Source organism: Coregonus lavaretus (assembly GCF_964263955.1).
Source record: "Coregonus lavaretus genome assembly, chromosome: 28".
Classification (NCBI taxonomy): Eukaryota; Metazoa; Chordata; class Actinopteri; order Salmoniformes; family Salmonidae; genus Coregonus; species Coregonus lavaretus.
In genome coordinates this window covers 26056295-26081564 of record NC_140015.1, presented here as the reverse complement: position 1 = coordinate 26081564, position 25270 = coordinate 26056295, and the positions used below count along the sequence as shown (strand labels likewise).

Genomic DNA, 25270 nt, shown 5'->3' with positions numbered 1-25270 from the left:
GGTACCCTTCTCCAGATCTGTGCCTCGACACAATCCTGTCTCGGAGTTCTAATTCCTTAGATCTCAGGGCTTGTTTTTGCTCTGACATGCACTGTCAACTGTGGGACCTTATATAGACAGGTGTTTGCCTTTCCAAATCATGTCCAATCAATTGTATTTACCACAGGTGACTCCAATCAAGTTGCAGAAACATCTCAAGGATGATCAATGGAAACAGGATGCACCTGAGCTCAATTTCAAGTCTCACAGCAAAGGGTCTGATACTTATGTAAATGTGATATTGCAGTTTTAATTTTTTATACATTTGCAACATTTCTAAAAAAACCTGTTTTCACTTTGTCATTATGAGGTATTTGTGCATAGATTGATGACAAAATTGTATTTAATCAATTTTAGAATAAGGCTGTAACGTAACAAAATGTGGAAAAATTCAAGGAGTCTGAATACTTTGCGAATACACTGTATTCTCTATATTTTTATTTTATTATACCCATCATATTCCTTTTGTCCTTGTCCCTCAATTATCTTTGTTTTCTTCTCTGGTTTTTGGGACATTATGCAGATGCAATGGCTTACAATTATCCTCCTTCTCTCTCACTCTCCGCCCATGATCTCTCTCTCTCTCTCTCTCTCTCTCTCTCTCTCTCTCTCTCTCTCTCTCTCTCTCTCTCTCTCTCTCTCTCTCTCTCTCTCTTCTCTCTCTCTCTCTCTCTCTCTCTCTCTCTCTCTCACTCTCCTCTCTCTCTCTCTCTCTCTCTCTCTATATAATATATATTATATATATATATATATCTCTGTCCTCTATCTATTTTTTTATCTATCTATCTATCTATCTATCTATCTATCTATCTATCTATCTATCTATCTATCTATCTATCTATCTATCTATTATCTATCTTCTATCTATCTATCTATCTATCTATCTATCTATCTATCTCTATCTATCTATCTATCTATCTATCTATCTTCTATCTATCTATCTATCTATCTCTCACTTGCTCTCCTATCTCTCTCTCTCTCTGTCTCTCTCTCTGTCTCTCTCTCTCTCTCTCTCGTCTCTCTCTCTCTCTCCTCTCTCTCCTCTCTCCTCTCTCTCTCTCTCTCTCTCTCTCTCTCTCTCTCTCTCTCTCTCATCTCTCTCTCAGCTCTCTCTCTCTCTCTCTCTCTCTCTCCCTGTGTTTCAGAATGATCTGCACCGGCCATCCAGCGTACCCACTCAGCTATGTTCAACCAGGTCCTCATCCTCATCTGCACCCTGGTCTGCCTCATGTTCACATGGTGGGTCACCACAATCACTGTAAGCAATCACTGGGAGGAAGAGGGGGGTTTTCTCTACTTGAGCCCAATGGCAGGTATAGGTGTGGTGTAGCAGTATTGAGTGGTTTGGTAGAGGTTAGCTTTGAGTAATAGCCCAGGCTGATATAGAGGAACCTGGAGGTCTGAAAAGCTTCCTGGATGAGACTGGCTGACCTTATCACTACTGACAGCACAATGTTGACTCAACTGGCCCTTCAGCTCTGGGGTAAACACACACTAGTCATATACTCACAGTGCACATACACTTTGTACACACACCGTCAACAGATTTGCATGCCGCACACACTACACACACGCACACAAACACACACACACGCACACACACACACACGCACATTAGTTCCCTCTTGTCTTCTCATGCTCAATTCCTCCTTCCCACCTGTCCTTCTCTCTCTCCTCTTGTTCCTCCCCTCCTCCTCTGACTCACCTCTCAATCATAATTGGCTTTCTTCCCTCTCCTTAATATCTTCCCCTTCTACATCAACCTCTCTTCACATCTCTTTCCCTTCTACATCAACCTCTCCTCACCTCTCTTCACCTCTCTTCACCTCTCTTCACCTCTCTTCACCTCTCTTTCCCTTCAACATCAACCTCTCTCACCTCTCTTCCCCCTTCTTCATCAACATCAACCTCTCTTCACCTCTCTTCCCCTTCAACATCAACCTCTCTTCACCTCTCTTCCCCTTCAACACCAACCTCTCTTCAACCTCTCTTCCCTTCTACATCAACCTCTCTTCACCTCTCTTCCCCTTCTACATCAACCTCTCTTCACCTCTCTTCCTCTTCAACATCAACCTCTCTTCACCTCTCTTCCCTTCAACATCAACCTCTCTTCACATCTCTTCCCTTCAACATCAACCTCTCTTCACCTCTCTTCACCTCTCTTTCCCCTTTCTACATCAACCTCTCTTCACCTATCTTCCCCTTCTACATCAACCTCTCTTCACCTCTCTTCCCTTCTACATCAACTTCTCTTCACCTCTCTCTTCCTCTTCAACATCAACCTCTCTTCACCTCTCTTTCCTTCAACATCAACCTCTCTTCACATCTCTTCCCCTTCAACATCAACCTCTTCTCATCTTCCCCTCTACATCAACCTCTCTTCACCTCTCTTCCCCTTCTACATCAACCTCTCTCACCTCTCTTCCCCTTCTACATCAACCTCTCTTCACCTCTCTTCCCTTCTACATCAACCTCTCTCTCTTCCTCTCAACCTCTCTCTCTCCCTTCACATCAACTCACTTCATCTCTCTTCCACTTCAACATCAACCTCTCTTCATCTCTCTTTCCCTTCAACATCAATATCTTTTCACCTCTCCATCACCTCGCATCCTTCTCTTCTTCTCTCTTCAACATCTCTCCTTCCTACTGTCCCTCTTCTCCTCTACCTCTTCCTCTCCTCCTCCTCCTCCTCCTCATCTACCTCCACCCCCTCCTCTCTTCCTCCTCCTCCTCCTCCTCCTCCTCCTCCTCCTCCTCCTCCACCTCCTTCTACTCCTCCTCCTCCATCTCCTCCTCCTCCTCCTCCACCACCTCCTCCCCCTCCTCCTCCTCCACCTCCACCTCCTCCTCCTCTACCTCCTCCTCCTCTCCGTCCTCCTCCCCCTCCTCCTCCTCCTCTTCCTCCACCTCCTCCTCCTCCTCCTCCTCCTCCTCCTCTCCCTCCTACTCTACCTCCTCCTCCACCTCCTCCTCCTCATCCACTTCCTCCTCCTCCTCCTCCTCCACTTCTTCCTCCTCTTCCTCCTCCTCCTCCACCTCCTCCTCCTCTACCACCTCCTTCTCTCCTCAGTATATGTGGGATCCAGCACCTAGAACGAGCAGGAAACAATCTGACTCTGTTTGACTCGCTCTACTTCTGCGTGGTCACCTTCTCTACCGTGGGCTTTGGTGATGTCACGCCCCAGATCTGGCCTTCTCAGCTGCTAGTGGTCATCATGATCTGTGTGGCGCTCATCGTGCTTCCCATACAGGTGAGGGAGAATCCCAATGTTGTTGTTGTTGTTATTGATGTTGTTGTTGTTGTTTTTTTGTGTTTTTTGAAATAATTTTTTTATGGATAATTTAGCTTGGGCAATTTACCAGTATTTGTCCCTGATGTATTCCCCACACATACGGCTGAGGGGAGAATCCAATTGAACAATAATATTCTACATCAGATATTCCAACTACAGAGAAGGAGTGTCACTGTGTCAGGGGACACTATTACAGTGAATCTGTCATATCCTGCCCATAGTAGTATCACTCTCCTCTCCCCATGTCCCATTACTGTCATTTCAGTTGTGATAATAGGAACCTTTTATGTGTGTGTGTGTGTGTGTGTGTGTGTGTTGTGTGTGTGTGTGTGTGTGTGTGTGTGTGTGTGTGTGTGTGTGTTTGTGTTTGTGTGTACGGTCTGAGCCGATGTACTGCTGTGCTCTGGGAGGCATGTTTGAGCAGGACAGGAAATGACACACAGATCCATGTAGCCCTCTCACTCCCTCTCCATGTCTTTCATCATAAATACCCCTGACATTTACTGGCTGCCCCACACCTCCTCACCCCCTCTGAGTGTGTGGGTTTCAGCCATGTCTGCTGTCAGGGAGAGGAGAGCCTCCTGTCTGCCTCCCTGCCACCCAGCCTGTCTGATGCACATGGGGATGCCACAGATTACATTAACATGCAGCCAGCCTCCTGGTTCAAATATAACCAACTGTTTATCACTATTATCACTACCTACCTACTGTCTGTCTATCACTACCTCAACCCACCTACTGTCTGTCTATCACTACCTCAACCCACCTACTGTCTGTCTATCACTACCTCAACCCACCTACTGTCTGTCTATCACTACCTCAACCCACCTACTGTCTGTCTATCACTACCTCAACCCACCTACTGTCTGTCTATCACCACCTCAACCCACCTACTGTCTGTCTATCACTACCTCAACCCACCTACTGTCTGTCTATCACTACCTCAACCCACCTACTGTCTGTCTATCACTACCTCAACCCACCTACTGTCTGTCTATCACTACCTCAACCCACCTACTGTCTGTCTATCACTACCTCAACCCAGCTATTATCTGTCTATCACCACCTCAACCAACCTATTATCTGTCTATCACTACCTCAACCCACCTACTGTCTGTCTATCACTACCTCAACCCACCTACTGTCTGTCTATCACTACCTCAACCCACCTACTGTCTGTCTATCACTACCTCAACCCACCTACTGTCTGTCTATCACTACCTCAAACCCACCTACTGTCTGTCTATCACTACCTCAACCCAGCTATTATCTGTCTATCACCACCTCAACCAACCTACTATCTGTCTATCACTACCTCAACCCACCTACTGTCTGTCTATCACTACCTCAACCCACCTACTGTCTGTCTATCACTACCTCAACCCACCTACTGTCTGTCTATCACCACCTCAACCCACCTACTGTCTGTCTATCACTACCTCAACCCACCTACTGTCTGTCTATCACTACCTCAACCTACCTACTGTCTGTCTATCACTACCTCAACCTACCTACTGTCTGTCTATCACTACCTCAACCCACCTACTGTCTATCACTACCTCAACCCAGCTATTATCTGTCTATCACCACCTCAACCAACCTACTATCTGTCTATCACTACCTCAACCCACCTACTGTCTATCACTACCTCAACCCAGCTATTATCTGTCTATCACTACCTCCACCCACCTACTGTCTGTCTATCACTACCTCAACCCACCTACTGTCTATCACTACCTCAACCCACCTACTGTCTGTCTATCACTACCTCCACCCACCTACTGTCTATCACTACCTCAAACCATCTACTGTCTGTCCATCACTAATTACACTAATATAATTCTTCCCATCTGTAGTTTGAGCAGCTGGCCTTCCTGTGGATGGAGCGCCAGAAGTCTGGGGGGAACTACAGCCGCTACCGGGCCCAGACGGAGAAACATGTGGTGCTGTGTGTCAGCTGCCTCAAGATAGACCTCCTCATGGACTTCCTCAACGAGTTCTTTGCTCACCCCAGACTGCAGGTCTCTCCAAAAACCATTATCTAGGGCAGGCATGGGCAACTTGATGGGGATGGGGGCCACAAAAAATCTGAACTCATCATGAGGGGCCGCAGCGGCTCGCTGGTCTGTATACCCACATCCATATCCACACACGCAGACATGCAGTCAGAGCCGGCCCCACCCACCTTGGGAGAACAACATTTTAGCGGCCCCCCTCTTGACACTGGAGAGAAAAAAAACTATGTTTTAGAGTTAATTTCCTGCAATTCTGCAAATTTTTCTACAGGGAAGATGAGATACGGTGTGACTAATGTGTGTGTGCGTATGCACGCATGCGTGTATTCATGTGTGTGTGCGTGTGTGTACATCTCTGTAATCCTCACCAGGAGCTGAAGCAGCTGAGGTAAAATAGGGGATTCAATCAGCATTAGCATAGTTCAAACCACATTTTTTATTTTCATGAGCAGCTGGGTGAGGGTGTGTATGTGTCTTCATAATTGACTGAGTGTGTGAGAGAATATTTGTGTGAGACCCTCCCTACCCTCCCATTAACTCCAGTGTGTGTGTGTGTGTGTGTGTGTGTGTGTGTGTGTGTGTGTGTGTGTGTGTGTGTGTGTGTGTGTGTGTGTGTGTGTGTGTGTGTGTGTGTGTGCGTGCGTGCGTGCGTGCATGCATGCATCTATAGGACTACTACGTGGTGATCCTGTGCCCGGCAGAGATGGATGTCCAGGTGCGGAGGGTCCTCCACGTGCCCCTGTGGGCACAGAGGGTCATCTACCTGCAGGGCTCCGCCCTCAAGGACCAAGACCTCATGAGGGCCAAGTGAGTCCCCTGCATCGGGCCCCCATCCATGGGCCCCAAATCACAGCCATGCTACAGGGGCCCCAAACCAAGACATGCTACATATCTCATAGGCTATGTTTGACAGTTATCAGTGCCGATAGCAGTTACAGTACACTGGCTCTGTTAAATAAAGACAGCCCAATAAAATGATTGGGTTTTGTCCTCCTTGTCTCTTCTGCTCCCCTGATAGTAACTCCCAGTGAAGTAGTGTGGGTTTGAAGGACAAATGTATTGTTCTATTGTCCTGTTCCTCCTTTGTTCTCTCTCAAAAACATGACAACAACTAAATCTACCCCCACCCCCCCCCCCCCCTCTCTCTCTCCTCTCATCCTTTCATCCCCTGTTCCTCTCTCTCCTCTGCCTCTATCTAACCTGTGTCCTGTCTTGGCCTGACCCCTCCTGCTGCTCTACTAACCTGGCTGTAGGATGGACGATGCTGAGGCCTGTTTTATCCTCAGTAACCGATTCGAGGTGGACCGCTTCGCTGCTGTACGTTCCTCATTCTCCTTTTAATACTTTTAATCTCCACAACGCCACCCTCCTTCTTTTCCTGTCCTCCACTCTTCTTTCCCTCCTTTACAGCGTTCTCTCTCTACCTCTACTTTATTTTTATAAAAATGTCAATGATCATCCTGGGGCTCCCGAGTGGCGCAGCGGTCTAAGGCACTGCATCTCAGTGCTTGAGGCGTCACTACAGACCCCCGGGTTTGATTCCAGGCTGTATCACAACCAGCCGTGATTGGGAGTCCCTTAGGGCGGCGCACAATTGGCCCAGCGTCGTCCGGGTTTGGCCGGTGTAGGCCGTCATTGTAAATAAGAATTTGTTCTTAACTGACTTGCCTAGTTAAATAAAGGTAAAATAAAATCCTAAGAACTATTTCACAGCAATTATTTTCCTCTCTGCTTTGCCGTTCTTACCACACTATTTCACACCTGTGACATAATTACTGGCATTTGAGGGAATTTTCCTTTCTGGTGTGGCTATAGGCGGTTAATTCTGTTGAAAGCTCTGTGCCCTAGTTGAAGAGGCTTATCAGGGGGATTCTACAGAGAGGAGATAACCTCTGAGACTGTGGTGGAGCTGCTGTTGCTGCTAATGATTTGAGTCTCTTTTTTACCTCCCTCTCTCTTTCTTGCAACTCTCTCCCATCCTCCCTTCCTCCCTCTCTCTTTCTCTCTATTCTCTCTCGCTATATATATCTCCCCCCCTCTCTCTCTCTCTCTCTCTCTCTCTCTCTCTCTCTCTCTCTCTCTCTCTCTCTCTCTCTCTCTCTCTCTCTCTCTCTCTCTCTCTCTCTCTCTCTCTCTCTCTCTCTCTCTCTCTCTCTATTTATATATATATATCTCCTCTCTCTCTCTCTCTCTCTTTTCCACCACCAGGATCACCAGACCATTCTAAGAGCCTGGGCGGTGAAAGACTTTGCCCCAAACTGCCCCCTGTATGTCCAGATCCTCAAACCTGAGAACAAGTTCCACGTCAAGTTTGCAGGTCAGATTCAGAGCATTGAGTGTGGGATTCGTTGGGATGGCTGAGCGTGTGTGCATGTGTGTGCGTCCGTACGCATATGTGTGTGCAGTTGTGTGCATATGGGTATTTTATAAATAATGGGGCCAATGTGTGACATTGGGATAAATATTTTCAAATGGTTTAAAAATAATAATAATGCAGTACCACATTTGTACTTAGAGGAATAAAAGTGAATATATGCAACTTGGCCCATAACTCCACCTATACAGCAACATAGACCTAGGACTATACATCCTTTAAGCAGGGTTCATACAGACATTGGCAAGTCAAATTCAAGGACTTTCAGGGACTTTTTCAAGTACTTAATTATAATTTTCAAGGACCTCAATGTTATACAATTGTATAATTTATATAATTGTACATACAGTGGGGAGAACAAGTATTTGATACACTGCCGATTTTACAGGTTTTCCTACTTACAAAGCATGTAGAGGTCTGTAATATTTATCATAGGTACACTTCAACTGTGAGAGACGGAATTTAAAAACAAAAATCCAGAAAATCACATTGTATGATTTTTAAGTAATTAATTTGCATTTTATTGCATGACATAAGTATTTGATCACCTACCAACCAGTAAGAATTCCGGCTCTCACAGACCTGTTAGTTTTTCTTTAAGAAGCCCTCCTGTTCTCCACTCATTACCTGTATTAACTGCACCTGTTTGAACTCGTTACCTGTATAAAAGACACCTGTCCAAACACTCAATCAAACAGACTCCAACCTCTCCACAATGGCCAAGACCAGAGAGCTGTGTAAGGACATCAGGGATACAATTGTAGACCTGCACAAGGCTGGGATGGGCTACAGGACAATAGGCAAGCAGCTTGGTGATATTATTATTATTATTATTTATTATTATTACAACATCTGTTGGCCCAATTATTAGAAAATAGAAGAAGTTCAAGATGATGGTCAATCAACCTCGGTCTGGGGCTCCATGCAAGATCTCACCTCGTGGGGCATCAATGATCATGAGGAAGGTGAAGGATCAGCCCAGAACTACATGGCAGGACCTGGTCAATGACCTGAAGAGAGCTGGGACCACAGTCTCAAAGAAAACCATTAGTAACACACTACGCCGTCATGGATTAAAATCCTGCAGCGCACGCAAGGTCCCCCTGCTCAAGCCAGCGCATGTCCAGGCCCTAGTCTGAAGTTTGCCAATGACCATCTGGATGATCCAGAGGAGAAATGGGAGAAGGTCATGTGGTCTGATGAGACAAAAATAGAGCTTTTTGGTCTAAACTCCACTCGCCGTGTTTGGAGGAAGAAGAAGGATGAGTACAACCCCAAGAACACCATCCCAACCGTGAAGCATGGAGGTGGAAACATCATTCTTTGGGGATGCTTTTCTGCAAAGGGGACAGGACGACTGCACCGTATTGAGGGGAGGATGGATGGGGCCATGTATCGCGAGATCTTGGCCAACAACCTCCTTCCCTCAGTAAGAGCATTGAAGATTGGTCGTGGCTGGGTCTTCCAGCATGACAACGACCTGAAACACACAGCCAGGGCAACTAAGGAGTGGCTCCGTAGGAAGCATCTCAAGGTCCTGGAGTGGCCTAGCCAGTCTCCAGACCTGAACCCAATAGAAAATCTTTGGAGGGAGCTGATAGTCCGTATTGCCCAGCGACAGCCCCGAAACCTGAAGGATCTGGAGAAGGTCTGAATGGAGGAGTGGGCCAAAATCCCTGCTGCAGTGTTTGCAAACCTGGTCAAGACCTACAGGAAACGTATGATCTCTATAATTGCAAACAAAGGTTTCTGTACCAAATATTAAGTTCTGTTTTTCTGACGTATCAAATACTTATGTCATGCAATAAAATGCAAATGAATTACTTAAAAATCATACAATGTGATTTTCTGGATTTTTGTTTTAGATTCCGTCTCTCACAGTTGAAGTGTACCTATGATAAAATTACAGACCTCTACATGCTTTGTAAGTAGGAAAACCTGCAAAATCGGCAGTGTATCAAATACTTGTTCTCCCCACTGTATACCCCCCCCCCCCCCCCTTGCCAATGCATTGATATTGAAATTATTATTATTATTGTAAAATATGTGGGAATAATGTGGAAATTGCCTAACAAAATATATTGGATGCATGCATGCCGTTTTTTCTTTAGCCTATGTGGCCAACGCATGCACACATAATAAAGCCATGAATAGCGGTAGCATTAAAATCTCACCATCGCTTTTTTTATAATGACAAAGTGACCAATAACTAGGTTCCTTTTTTAATGGAAGGATTTGTATGTAAAGTCAAGTTGAAGCCAACATTAGATGTTGTCGTCCTCATAATAACCGTACGTGGTTTTACCGCAACAGAGTAGTGCAACACCAACAGAGTAGTGCAACACCCTTCCATTGAAGTGGCGGGAAACAAACGAAAGTGAACACATCTCTCACAAAAATGGATCAAATATGAAATCACAGATAATTAATTATAAGGAAGCAGGAGAACTTATAAATTCTCTACAATAATTACGAGGACTTTTCAAGCACCAAATTGAAGAAATGTCAGATTTTCAAGGTAGGCCTATTACATCAAGCCCCTTGTATTGTGTAAAATTGCAGGTCTAACATGGAAACCAATATGTATTTGTCATGTTATTTCATTACCAGATCATATGGTAAATAAGCCCACTAGGCTTTGTAATTTGTTGTCATTATATACAGAATAATTAATAGGAAGAGCGTTGGGTGTTGCGCAACAGTCTATCCTACACAATTGCGGACAATAGGCTGAGTGTCCAATCCGAGGCACAAAAAACATCTGAAAACATTAACTCATTACCTTGATGCTTTCTCTGTTAAATCTAATGAGACCCTGCTGTAAATCAAGCGGACAACAACAGATGATGAACATCAATTCGCTAGGGATATTAGATCCAACATGATCCAACAGGGGCGGCAGGTAGCTTAGTGGGTAAGAGCGTTGTGCCAGTAACCGAAAGGTCGCTGGTTCTAATCCCCGAGCCGACTAGGTGAAAAATCTGTCGATGTGCCCTTGAGCAAGGCACTTAACCATAATTGCTCCTGTAAGTCGCTCTGCATAAGAGCGTCTGCTAAATGACTAAAAATGTAAATGAAGCCAGGCACAACTGTCTTGAATGAGACACCAAAATATTATTGACATTTCTCGCAAACAATTTTTTTTCCAGCACTTGGGCTGTTGTTGCATTGCATGCACTATCACAACAGCTGTTCATCACTTGACTGTCATTCAGAACATTCCTTCCTGGATCAGATGATGATGTGTGAAAATATCGCAGCGTAACTAATCAGCTGGACACTAAATGTGCATCCAACAAGTGTTATGCATAATTATTGAAGAACCACATTAATGACAGTATCGATTTAGGTTTTAAGTATCAAGGTAATATGAGTTTCGGTTAGCAATAGCATACATCATTTTGGATTTGTGTGCCCATGAAAACTGTTTCCACCCCCTGACATAAGGAGACACAAAATGTTACATAGTTACACTGCATTTCTGAGATCTCTATAAAAAAACTGTCCGACAGCTAGATCCAGGATTCTTACAGGGTTCAAGTTCAATGTTTAACTGATTAATGCTTAATATATAATATAATGACAATTTACACTGCCATAAATGCAAGGACATAAAAGTAATGTTTTATGTCACATGATTTCGGACAAAAAAAAGACACCAACCATGATAAAGGTTTAAACAAGTTTTAAATCAACTGGTGAATTTGATTGAATATAGCTATGATCCCCCTTATATCTTAATGTAATGACTTGAAAAAAATTGGCAGATTATTATCAATGACTTATCAACAGCTGTAACAAGTTGTCCAGAGTAGGAAATCCTCACTGGTATCCTAGCTTAGAGAAAGACCCATATGTGTCTTTCTCTGTTCCAGCATACTATGAACTGACAGCCATTTCCCCAGAGTTTCTGATCTGCTTGATTAAAGTCCTGTCTCATTTTCAACCTGAGCACCTCCTGTGATTTATGAGACTCTTTGCAGGTGTATTCAATGCATTTCCTATCAGACGAGATAGTATAAAGCTGTATACCCCATTCCATTCTCTCCGGCTCTCCCGTGATAGACAGATTGTGTTGGCAGCGTGTCTGGGAGGAGTAATTTTATTAGCATGGACACTTTGCCTCCTGGGAAACAAAGCCTTCTCCTGTTCAGCAGACCCTCATAAAGCACCAATCAAGCAGCACTTGTTAGGAATAGGAGGAGAGAGAATGATGAGCAGGCAGAGACTTGACTTTTCTCCTTCTGTGTCTCTCTCAATTCAATTCAAAGTGGCTTTACTGCTCTTAAACACTAGTAAAACTAAATGCATGCTCTTCAACCGAACGCTGCTTGCACCCGCCCACCCGACTAGAATCACTACTCTCGACGGGTCTGACCTAGAGTATGTGGACAACTACAAATATCTAGGTGTCTGGTTAGACTGTAAACTCTCCTTCCAGACTCACATTAAGAATCTCCAATCCAAAGTTAACTCTAGAATCGGTTTCCTATTTCGCAACAAAGCCTCCTTCACTCATGCTGCCAAACATGCCCTCATAAAACTGACTATCCTACCGATCCTTGACTTCGGCGATGTCATTTACAAAATAGCCTCCAACACTACTCAGCAAATTGGATATAGTCTATCACAGTGCCATCCGTTTTGTCTCCAAAGCCCCATATAATACCCACCACTGTGACCAGTACGCTCTTGTTGGCTGGTCCTCACTACATATTCGTCGCCAAACCCACTGGCTCCAGGCCATCTATAAATCACTGCTAGGCAAATCCCCACCTTATCTTAGCTCATTGGTCACCATAGCAACACCCACCCGTAGTCTGCGTTCCAGCAGGTATATCTCACTGGTCATCCCCAAAGCCAACACCTCCTTTGGCCGCAATTCCTTCCAGTTCTCTGCTGCCAATGACTGGAACAAATTGCAAAAATCTCTGAAGCTGGAGACACTTATCTCCCTCACTAACTTTAAGCATCAGTTGTCAGAGCACCTTACCGATCACTGCACCTGTACACAGCCCATCTGAAATTAGCCCGCCCAACTACCTCATCCCTATATTGTTATTTATTTTGCTCATTTGTACCCCAGTATCTCTATTTGCACATCATCTCTTGCACATCTATCATTCCAGTGTTCATACTAATTGTAATTATTTTGCACTATAGCCTATTTATTGCCTTACCTCCATAACTTGCTACATTTGCACACACTGTATATATATGTATTTCTGTTGTATTTTTGACTTTGTTTTGTTTTACCCCATATGTAACTCTGTGTTGTTGTTTTTATCGCACTGCTTTGCTTTATCTTGGCCAGGTCGCAGTTGTAAATGAGAACTTGTTCTCAACTGGTTTACCTGGTTAAATAAAGGTGAAATAAAAAAAATAAAAAAAAAATAAAAAATGGGAAACATATGTTTACATTGCCAAAGCAAGTGAAATAAGCAATAAACAAACGTGAGAAGAAACAAAAAAAACATAAACCAAAAAATATTTGAATTTAACAGTAAACATTGCACTCACAAAGGTTTCAAAAATATAAAGGCATTTCAAGTGTTATATTATCAGCTATGTAGAGTGTTTTAACAATTATAGTATGAATAGTAGGGGAAGATAAATAAACATAGAAATATTGGTGGTATTTACAATGCTCTCAAAAGCAAGGCCATGCTCACTGAGTCTGTACATAGTCAAAGCTTTCCATAATTCTGGGTCAGTCACAGTGGTCAGTTATTCTGCCACTGGGTACTCTCTGTTTAGGGCCAAATAGCATTCCAGTTTGCTCTGTTTTTTGGTAAATTCTTTCCAATGTGTCAAGTAATTATATATTTTTGGTTTTCTCATGATTTGGTTGGGTCTAATTGTGTTGCTGTCCTGGGGCTCTGTGGGGACTGTTTGTGTTTGTGAACAGAGCCCAAGTGTCACGCCCTGGCTCTAGGGACTCTTTTATGTTGAGCCAGGGTGTGTAGAGTCTATGTTTTGTGTTCTTTGTTTCAGTTTCTAGTTCATGTCTATCTATGTTGGCCGGGGTGGTTCTCAATCAGAGGCAACGAGAATCAGCTGTTGCTTGTTGTCTACTTAGGCAGCCTGTTTGGCACAGTGTATTGTGGGATCTTGTTCCGTGTATGGTTTGTGTTTTGTTACCAAGGACTTCATGTATCGTTTTGTTGTTTTGTTCGTGTGGTGAATTAAATAATAAAGTATGTTCGCATTCCACGCTGCGCATTGGTCCAATCCTTTCGACGATCGTGACAGAAGATCCCACCTATACTGGACCACGCAGCGTGTTTCGGAGCTAACGCCGGGTAAGGAGATGGAGAAGTTGGCGATGGCCCAGGTGGGCCAATGGTGGTCCTGGGAGGACATGTTCGAGGGCAGAGGACCATGGGCAAAGGTTAAAGCCTTGGCGAGAGAGGAGGTACAGCGCCAACAGTGTCGTCGTCGGACAGGCGAGAGGCAACCCCAATACATTTTTAGGGGGGGGCACATGGCATGGACGACGGGGCTGCTGGAGGCAGATAAGGGGCGAGTTTGTGGACGAGGAGAGAAGGCCACCGGGTTACGGGAGCCATTGGTGATTAGAGGGAGGGAAAGTGTAGAGGCACGGCGAGAGGTACTGAAGTGTGTTGCCAGTCCGGTCCGGCCCGTTCCTGATCCCCGTATAAGGCCAGTGGTGTGTGTTCCCAGTGCGGTCCGGCCTGTTCCTGTCCCTCGCACCAAGCCGGCCTGTTCCTGCTCCCCGCACCAAGCCAGGGGTGCGCGTCGTCAGCCCGGTCCGGCCCGTTCCTGCTCCCCGCACCAAGCCTGTGGTGCGCGTCGTCAGCCCGGTCCGGCCCATTCCTGCTCCCCGCACCAAGCTTGTGGTGCGCGTCGCCAGCCCGCCCGGCCTGTTCCTGATCCCCGTATAAGGCCAGTGGTGTGTGTTCCCAGTGCGGTCCGGCCTGTTCCTGTCCCTCGCACTAAGCCGGCCTGTTCCTGCTCCCCGCACCAAGCCTGTGGTGCGCATCGTCAGCCCGGCCCGGCCCGTTCCTGCTCCCCGCACCAAGCCAGGGGTGCGTGTCGTCAGCCCGGTCCGGCCCGTTCCTGCTCCCCGCACCAAGCCTGTGGTGCGCGTCGTCAGCCCGGTCCGGCCCATTCCTGCTCCCCGCACCAAGCCTGTGGTGCGCGTCGCCAGCCCGCCCGGCCTGTTCCTGCTCCCCGCACCAAGCCTGTGGTGCGCATCGTCAGCCCGGCCCGGCTCGTTCCTGCTCCCCGCATCAAGCCAGGGGTGCGCGTCGTCAGCCCGGTCCGGCCCATTCCTGCTCCCCGCACCAAGCCTGTGGTGCGCGTCGTCAGCCCGGTCCGGCCCATTCCTGCTCCCCGCACCAAGCCTGTGGTGCGCGTCGTCAGCCCGGTCCGGCCCATTCCTGCTCCCCGCACCAAGCCTGTGGTGCGCATCGTCAGCCCGGTCCGGCCCGTTCCTGCTCCCCGCACCAAGCCAGGGGTGCGCGTCATCAGCCCGGTCCGGCCCATTCCTGCTTCCCGCACCAAGCCTGGGGTGCGTGTCGTCAGTCCGGCACAGCCCGTGCCCGGTTCACCGGTGCCTGGTCAGGTACCGGTCAGCTGCTCCACACCGGAGCCTAAGCAATCCGCTCCAGCGATGTCCAGTCCAGCTCCACCGATGTCCAGTCCGGGGGGGTTATTAGAGGGTGGTGGTCACGCCCGGAGCCGGATCCGCCTCCGAGGAGGAATGCCCACCCGGCCCTCCCCTGTTCGGTTTATGTTTGGCGCGGTCGCAGTCCGCGCCTTTGGGGGGGGGGTACTGTCACGCCCTGGCTCTAGGGACTATTTTATGTTGAGCCAGGGTGTGTAGAGTCTATGTTTTGTGTTCTTTGTTTCAGTTTCTAGTTCATGTGTATCTATGTTGGCCGGGGTGGTTCTCAATCAGAGGCAACGAGAATCAGCTGTTGCTTGTTGTCTCTGATTGGGAACCATACTTAGGCAGCCTGTTTGGCACAGTGTATTGTGGGATCTTGTTCCGTGTATGGTTTGTGTTTTGTTACCAAGGACTTCACGTATCGTTTTGTTGTTTTGTTCGTGTGGGGAATTAAATAATAAAGTATGTTCGCATTCCACGCTGCGCATTGGTCCAATCCTTTCGACGATCGTGACACCAAGGACCAGCTTGCTTAGGTGACTCTTTTCTAGGTTAATCTCTCTGTAGGTGATGGCTTTGTTATGGAAGGTTTGGGAATCACTTCCTTTTAGGTGGTTATAGAATTTAACGGTTATTTTCTGGATTTTGATAATTAGCAGGTATTGGCCTAATTCTGCTCTGCATGCATTATTTGGTGTTTTTACGTTGTACATGGACAGAGGATGTTTTTGCAGAATTCTGCATGCAGAGAAGATGACGGCGGAGAAGATGTCTGCCGTTTTACAGCCCTCTAACCAATTGTACTATTATGTGTTTTTTTTCGCGTTATTTGGAATTTATTCTGTACATAATGTTTTTGCCACCGACTCTTATGACCAAAAAGAGCTTCTGGATATCAGGACAGCGATTACTCACCTCGTATTGGACGAATATTTTTTCTTCAACGAGTCGGACGCAAAGGATATTCTACAGACACCCGACAAGGCCCAAATCCCCGTCATTCGCATGAGAAAGAGACTGAGATATCGTGGACGTAGGTCGGGGTGCCTTGTAAGGATCCGACGGCGAGCGAGTAATCTGCCTCTTCCATCAATCCTATTAGCCAATGTTCAATCATTTGAGAACAAATTGGATGACCTAAGACTAAGGTTATCCTACCAACGGGACATTAAAAACTGTAATATCTTATGTTTCACCGAACGGCTGACTCCGGTAAGACAAAGGGTGGCGGTCTGTGTATATTTTTAAACAACAGCTGGTGCATAAAATCTAATACTAAGGAAGTCTCGAGGTTTTGCTCGCCTGAGGTAGAGAATCTCATGATAAACTGTAGACCACACTATTTACCAAGAGAGTTTTCATCTATATTTTTTGTAGCTGTCTACCTACCCCCACAAACCGATGCTGGCACTACGATTGCACTCAATGAGCTGTACAAGGTCATAAGCAGACAGGAAAACGCTCATCCAGAGGCAGCGCTCCTAGTGGCCGGGGACTTTAATGCAGGGAAACTTAAATCAGTTCTGCCTAATTTCTATCAGCATGTTAAATGTGCAACCAGAGGGAAAAAAACTCTAGACCACCTTTACTCCACACAGAGAGACGCATACAAAGCTCTCCCTCGCCCTCCATTTGGCAAGTCTGACCATAACTCTATCCTCCTGATTCCTGCTTATAAGCAAAAACTAAAGCAGGAATCACCAGTGACTCGGTGAATAAAAAAGTGGTCAGATGACGCAGGACTGTTTTGCTAGCACAGACTGGAATATGTTCAGAGATTCTTCAGATAGCATTGAGGAGAACACCCCATCAGTCACCGGCTTCATCAATAAGTGCATCGATGACGTCGTCCCCACAGTGACCGTAAATACATACCCCAACCAGAAGCCATGGATTACAGGCAACATCCGCACTGACCTAAAGGGTAGAGCTGCCACTTTGAAGGAGCGGGACTTTAACCCGGAAGCTTATAAGAAATCCCGCTATGCCCTCCGACGAACCATCAAACAGGCAAAGAGTCAATACAGGACTAAGATCGAATCATACTACACCGGCTCTGATGCTCGTCGGATGTGACAGGGCTTGAAAACTATTACAGACTACAAAGGGAAGCATAGCCGCGAACTGCCCAGTGACACAAGCCTACCAGACGAGCTAAATCACTTCTATGCTCGCTTCGAGGCAAGCAACACTGAAGCATGCATGAGAGCATCAGCTGTTCCGGATGACTATGTGATCATGCTCTCCGTAGCCGATGTGAGTAAGACTTTTAAGCAGGTCAACATTCACAAGGCCGCAGGGCCAGATGGATTACCAGGACGTGTACTCCGAGCATGTGCTGACCAACTGGCAAGTGTCTTCACTGACATTTTCAACATGTCCCTGACTGAGTCTGTAATACCAACATGTTTCAAGCAGACCACCCTGTGCCCAAGGACAGTAAGATAACCTGCCTAAATGACTACCGACCCGTAGCACTCACGTCTGTAGCCATGAAGTGCTTTGAAAGGCTGGTCATGGTTCACATCAACACCATTATCCCAGAAACCCTAGACCCACTCCAATTTGCATACCGCCCCAACAGATCCACAGATGATGCAATCTCTATTGCACTCCACACTGCCCTTTCCCACCTGGACAAGAGGAACACCTACGTGAGAATGCTATTCATTGACTACAGCTCAGCGTTCAACACCATAGTGCCCTCAAAGCTCATCACTAAGCTAAGGATCCTGGGACTAAACACCTCCCTCTGCAACTGGATCCTGGACTTCCTGACGGGCCACCCCCAGGTGGTAAGGGTACGTAACAACACGTCTGCCACGCTGATCCTCAACATGGGGGCCCCTCACGGGTGCGTGCTCAGTCTCCTCCTGTACTCCCTGTTCACCCATGACTGCATGGCCAGGCACGACTCCAACACCATCTGTTACGAACCCCGTGGCTCTAAACGTCTAGGGTGGATGGACATGAGACCCGTAACATAAATTATGCAAATTAGGAGTGTGGCATGGAGCAGTGAGAACAAATGTGACACAACAACCATGAACTACCGTCAAACACAAATGGTTTATTTCAGAACACACGGTAAGGGTTTGGGAAAAAGGGCTGAGCAGGACCCAAGAAATGAAACAATAGTGTAAAACCCCCTAAACTGATCTAGCCTGCCTGAAGAACCGCTAGGCTACTGCTAGTCATACAAAAGTACAGTGGGTGGTCCGCTCAGGTCTAACTAGTGTTTTTAGACAGATTTCTTCCTACGGGTAATGTACGCCCAAGGGCATCTAGCTTAAACTCCCCTTTTCCCAGAAACACACAAAGCTACTAAACAGGGTAATCAGCACTTAAATAAGTACACAGGATACAACAGTATCCACACTCAGGTAAAGAAATATATTCTAATAAAGTTACCTATAGGGTAACCAACAACTTAGTGAGTACACAATACACAGGACACCACCGTGTCCACACTCACATAAAGAAATAGCTTCTAACAAAGTTACCAATAGGGTAACCAACAACTTAGTGCGTACACAACACACAGGACACCACCGTGTCCACACTCACATAAAGAAATAGATTCTAACAAAGTTACCAATAGGGTAACCAACAACTTAGTGCGTACACAACACACAGGACACCACCGTGTCCATACTCACATAAAGAAATAATCTCGCTCTCTCTCAACAAACACAAGACACAAGGTTTTTATACAATGGGCTGTGTGATTGAACAAACGAGTAACAGGTGGTGCAATGCACAGGAATGTTCACTGATTGGTCCAATCAGCAGACACCTCAACGACCACCAATCAGGAACATACAGGACACCTGTGATTAGGGCAGAAGGAGAGAAACACACAAAAACACAGGATACCTGTATCCGTAACACTCCCACCCTTAAAAGAGCAAACCACAATGGTTTGCGACACACGTACTATCACAACACCCAAATTCACAAATCATCCTATCGGGATAACAAAAAAAAACCTAGATCATTACACACGAGACAAAGCATCTGCCAACACATTATCCAACCCCTTTTTGTGGCGGATCTCCAAATTATAATTTTGCACGACAAGTGCCCAACGCATAAGGCGTTGGTTCTGGTTGTACATCCGGTGGAGAAAAACTAAGGGGTTATGGTCAGTATACACTATCACTGGTAATGCACTGGAACCAACATAAACTTCAAAGTACTGCAGAGCTAACAACAAAGCTAGAGCTTCTTGTTCAATGGTGGAATAGTTTGTCTGACATTTGTTAAATTTCCGTGAAAAATAACAGACAGGATGGTCCACTCCACTCTGGTCCTGCTGCAGTAGAACAGCCCCAGCACCTCTGGCACTTGCATCTACCTCCAGTTTAAACGGTCGTTCAAAATCTGGCGCAGCAAGAACAGGAGTACTACATAAGAGTGCTTTAGCCGTGTTGAAAGCAGTACGACAATCTTCAGACCATACAAATTTTCTCGCCGGACTGAGCAAATCCGTTAATGGAGCAACTACCGCAGAGAAATTTTTACAGAAACTACGGTAGTAGCCAACCATCCCTAAAAAACGGCGTAGCTCTCTTCTGGTGGTAGGTGCGGGAAATGCGTTTATAGCCGAGACCTTGGCATCTACAGGGCGCACCTGACCATGGCCGACCTGTTTACCAAGATACGTAACAGTGGCCTTCCCAAACTCGCACTTTGCTAAGTTCAGGGTTAGAGAAGCGGTTGCTAGACGTTCACACACTACCCTTAGAGTGTTAACATGATCAGACCACTCAGTTGAATAAATTACCAGATCATCAAGGTAAGCACTACAATTAGGAACTCCAGCCAATACTGTGTTAACCAGGCGTTGGAAAGTGGCTGGTGCGTTCCGCATCCCAAATGCCATGACAGCATATTGTAGGAAGTGATCTGGGGTCACAAAGGCAGAGATGTCGGAGGCACGTGGGGTTAACGGCACCTGCCAGTAACCTTTTAGAAGATCTAGTTTGGTTACATAAGTAGCAGCACCAACAGTATCAATACAGTCATCCAGTCTGGGTAACGGGAACGAGTCGGGCACTGTGACAGCATTGACTTTCCGATAGTCCGTACATAATCTGGATGTCCCATCAGGTTTAGGAACCAGAATGCACGGAGAACTCCAAGGACTTGAACTTGGCATAGCCAGGTTATTCTCCAGCAAATAACCGACCTCACCCCTCATTATCTTTCTCTTAGCGACGTTGACACGATAAGGATGTTGCTTGATAGGTGCAGCGTTTCCAACATTAATGTCATGTTCTAACACATTAGTACATGTAGGAACATCATTAAAAAGACATGGAAAGCTGTGTAATAGTCTCACAATATCATCTGACTGTCTGTCCGTTAAATGAATCAGGCTTGACGGGAGAGACAGCAGCATCTCTGAATTGGGCAATCTAGCACACTGCTGCTGAGTATTGCGCAACTCCAAACCATCTCCGTCCACATCATTAACATGACCTCCCACTACAGCCGTAGCAGCAATAGAGACAGCCGACTCGGCCAGTTTCTCTGGACTGTCTACCTGAGTGACGGGTCTGGTGTGGTATGTCTTCAACATGTTAACGTGGCACACACGAGATTGGCGTTTTCTATCAGGAGTCTGTATCACGTAGTCAGTTTCAGTTAGTTTCTTTTCAATGACATAAGGACCAGAGAAACGTGCTGACAATGACGCTCCTGGCACAGGCAACAATACAAGAACTCGGTCACCTGGCTGCAGTGAACGAGAAACAGCCTGTGTGTCATAGTGTCGTTTCATCCGTTTCTGTGAGGAAGACAGCGCTTCCTTTGCTAGAGCACAGGCAGCATGTAGGCGCTCACGAAAGCGACTAACGTAGTCCAACACATTTTCTTTCACACACAACTCTTGTGACAAAAACTGATCCTTAAGGACTTTCATAGGTCCTCTCATGGTGTGTCCAAACACCAGTTCAGCTGGGCTGAACCCTAGGGATTCCTGTACTGTCTCACGGACAGCAAACAAAACTAGAGGAACTCCCTCATCCCAATCTTTCTCAGATTCCAAGCAATATTTACGGAGCATAGACTTCAGGGTCTGATGCCAACGTTCAAGCGCACCCTGAGACTCTGGGTGATATGCGCTTGACACACGGTGTGTAACTGACAAGGATTTTAACACTTGTTTGAAAAGTTTAGAAAGGAAATTCGTACCCTGATCAGTTTGTATCACCTTAGGTAATCCAAAAGTTGAGAAGAATTTGATCAACGCTTTACTCACCACCGGAGCAGTAATCCTTCGCAGAGGAATGGCCTCTGGGTACCTGGTGGCCACACACATAATTGTCAACATAAACTGATTACCAGATTTTGTTTTTGGTAATGGTCCAACACAATCAACCATCACATGTTCGAATGGTTCACCTATGGCCGGTATGGGACAAAGAGGCGCGGGGGAAATAACCTGGTTCGGTTTCCCAACTACTTGACAGGTGTGGCAAGTCCGACAGAACCGAGCCACATCTTGTTTTAAGCCAGGCCAAAAGAAATGTCGCAAAACACGATCATAAGTCTTGGTGACTCCCAGATGTCCGGACCACTGGTGATCATGAGCGAGGGATAAAACATTTTGTCGAAAGGCTGTAGGAATCACTATTTGGTAAACAGCATTCCAATCTCCGCCAGCGTCAACATGGGCTGTCCATTTACGCATGAGGAGATTACCATCAATGAAGTATGCCATGTTTTTCTTCTTTAGCTCGTCCTCTGAGACAACACTAGAAAAACATTTAGCCAGGCTAATGTCAACCTTTTGGTTAGCGATTAGCTGCTCACGAGTAACTGGTAACTGTATTGCCTCAGCAACAAGTTCCACATCCTTCTTCCTTTCTCTGGACTGTTGGTCAGACTGCACCAGCTTACCAGAGGTAGCACCCGAACTATCCTCTGGGTCACACTCTCTGAATAGAATCGTGTCTGACAAATCTATCACTTCACCCACTTGTCGTGCTTGAGCACGTGTGACAGCACAAGCGGGGAACACATCTGGATAACCCTGTGCCAGCTCCTCGGAGAGAGACTGGTCACTTTTATCCAATACCTCCAATATGGGTATTACCTTTCCTCCGGCAATATCGTTGCCCATTATAAATGTCACACCTTTTACTGGCAACATAGGACGTACACCAACTCTGAACAATCCACTGACTAACTCAGAGTGTACGTTCACAAAGTGCAATGGCACTGGGACGAAACCCATTTCAATTCCTTGTACTAACACACTGGAACCACAATATGTATTATTAGACAAGGGCAACACATCAGATAGTATGAACGACTGCGCCGCACCAGTATCTCTGAGGATTCTAACTGGACGCTGAGACGCTTCGTCATCTGATATAGAAACAAACCCCTCAAAAATGAACGGTTCATAACTGTGATCTGGGACAGGGACTTTCAAACCACATTCACTATGAGGCCTCTGTCTTGATTCCGGCCTTACAACCGTACGAATCAGCCCAACACCCGTTGGCGGCCTGGCGTGCTGAGGCATCCCCGGTTTGCGTTTTAGCAGAAAGCAATCATTAACCATATGTCCCACCTTATGACAATAGAAACAGTGACGCACATCTTTTGGGCGTGCTGGATGTACTGCTGGTCGACTAGGATTAAAAGTTAGCAACTCCGCAGCCCTGCTCTCCGTACGAGCCGAAAACACGCTCTTATGCGTCAACACAAACTCGTCTGCCAATACAGACGCTTCCGACAGTGAGGATACTTTCTGTTCGTTCAGATAAACTACAATGCGTTCCGGTAAACAATTTTTAAACTCTTCTAACAAGATTAACTCCCGTAGAGAGTTAAAATCAGTTACCTTACTAGCACTGTGCCATTTGTCAAACAGATTTCCTTTGTCTCTAGCAAACTCCACATAAGTCTGAGTAGGAGACTTTTTATGAGACCTAAATCTCTGTCGATATGCCTCAGGAACAAGCTCATAGGCACGAAGAACAGTAGCTTTGACCACTTCATAATTCAAACTGTCTTCAAGAGGTAGCGCTGCCAGAACCTCTTGGGCTTTACCTGTTAGTTTACACTGAAGTAATAGGCACCATACCTCTTCGGGCCATTTCAATGCTACCGCTATACGTTCAAACACACTGAAATAGGAATCAACCTCTGACTCCCTGAACACAGGTACCAAGGTGATCTGCCTACTAATATCAAACGTAGCAGATGACACAGCTGGTGAGGATGGCTCACTAGCAGGCATAGTATTAGCAGAGACTAACCTCGCTGTTTCTGCCTCTAGTTCCATTTTACGCACCTCCAGTTCCATCTTACGCATCTCCAGTTCCATCTTACGCGTCTCCTGTTCTGCCTCTAGCTTACGCGTCTCCTGTTCTGCCTCTAGCTTACACGTCTCCTGTTCTGCCTCTAGCTTACGCGTCTCCTGTTCTGCCTCTAGCTCCATTTTACGCATCTCCAGCTTGTCTTGCCTGATTTGTGCCCGCTCTTCCGCCTCCATTTGGAGCCGTGTCGAGCGGACATCCATCCTGGCATCACTGTCAGTCAGTGGGGAGAGTGGGTCATAACGGGGCAATGTGGCTGGAGCCTTAGTCTCGTCCTCAGACACTGATGGGCTTACAGGCGTAGCAACCACATCCCCTACAGGAGCAGCAGACTCAGGCGGCGGTAACTCAAGCACTCGCTCGTTTAACAATATCGCTAGCACTACTTCCCTAACTTCTGCTTTCACTAAACCCCTCGGTATGGGTAAAGAAAAGTGGTCAGCCAAAGCCTGTAGATCCACTCTACGGCAATTCTCAAAAACCCCCCACGTAGGGTTTTCCAAAAATGCCTCTAACTCAAAAGTAGCCATCCTACTAGCAACACGAGCCGTCGACTACTGAATACAAAAAAAAACAGGTAGTACAGCTGCCAAGCTCAACACTGAACCAGACACTTACTAATTTGCACGAGTAGCATGGGATAGATCCCGGACGAGCCCCCACTTTATGTTACGAACCCCGTGGCTCTAAACGTCTAGGGTGGATGGACATGAGACCCGTAACATAAATTATGCAAATTAGGAGTGTGGCATGGAGCAGTGAGAACAAATGTGACACAACAACCATGAACTACCGTCAAACACAAATGGTTTATTTCAGAACACACGGTAAGGGTTTGGGAAAAAGGGCTGAGCAGGACCCAAGAAATGAAACAATAGTGTAAAACCCCCTAAACTGATCTAGCCTGCCTGAAGAACCGCTAGGCTACTGCTAGTCATACAAAAGTACAGTGGGTGGTCCGCTCAGGTCTAACTAGTGTTTTTAGACAGATTTCTTCCTACGGGTAATGTACGCCCAAGGGCATCTAGCTTAAACTCCCCTTTTCCCAGAAACACACAAAGCTACTAAACAGGGTAATCAGCACTTAAATAAGTACACAGGATACAACAGTATCCACACTCAGGTAAAGAAATATATTCTAATAAAGTTACCTATAGGGTAACCAACAACTTAGTGAGTACACAATACACAGGACACCACCGTGTCCACACTCACATAAAGAAATAGCTTCTAACAAAGTTACCAATAGGGTAACCAACAACTTAGTGCGTACACAACACACAGGACACCACCGTGTCCACACTCACATAAAGAAATAGATTCTAACAAAGTTACCAATAGGGTAACCAACAACTTAGTGCGTACACAACACACAGGACACCACCGTGTCCATACTCACATAAAGAAATAATCTCGCTCTCTCTCAACAAACACAAGACACAAGGTTTTTATACAATGGGCTGTGTGATTGAACAAACGAGTAACAGGTGGTGCAATGCACAGGAATGTTCACTGATTGGTCCAATCAGCAGACACCTCAACGACCACCAATCAGGAACATACAGGACACCTGTGATTAG

General features: G+C 46.2%; 1 pseudogene across 1 annotated transcript in view; it reads left to right on the top strand.

The window, feature by feature from the left end:
* Nucleotides 1-25270, top strand: part of LOC311103692 (potassium channel subfamily T member 2-like) — an 88818-nt pseudogene that overhangs the window by 40646 nt on the left and 22902 nt on the right. Inside the window, exons 9-14 of the transcript in view lie at nt 1185-1278; nt 3110-3290; nt 5189-5353; nt 6018-6154; nt 6601-6664; nt 7556-7664. The product of the transcript in view is annotated as a potassium channel subfamily T member 2-like (transcript). The remainder of the gene's footprint in view (nt 1-1184; nt 1279-3109; nt 3291-5188; nt 5354-6017; nt 6155-6600; nt 6665-7555; nt 7665-25270) is intronic.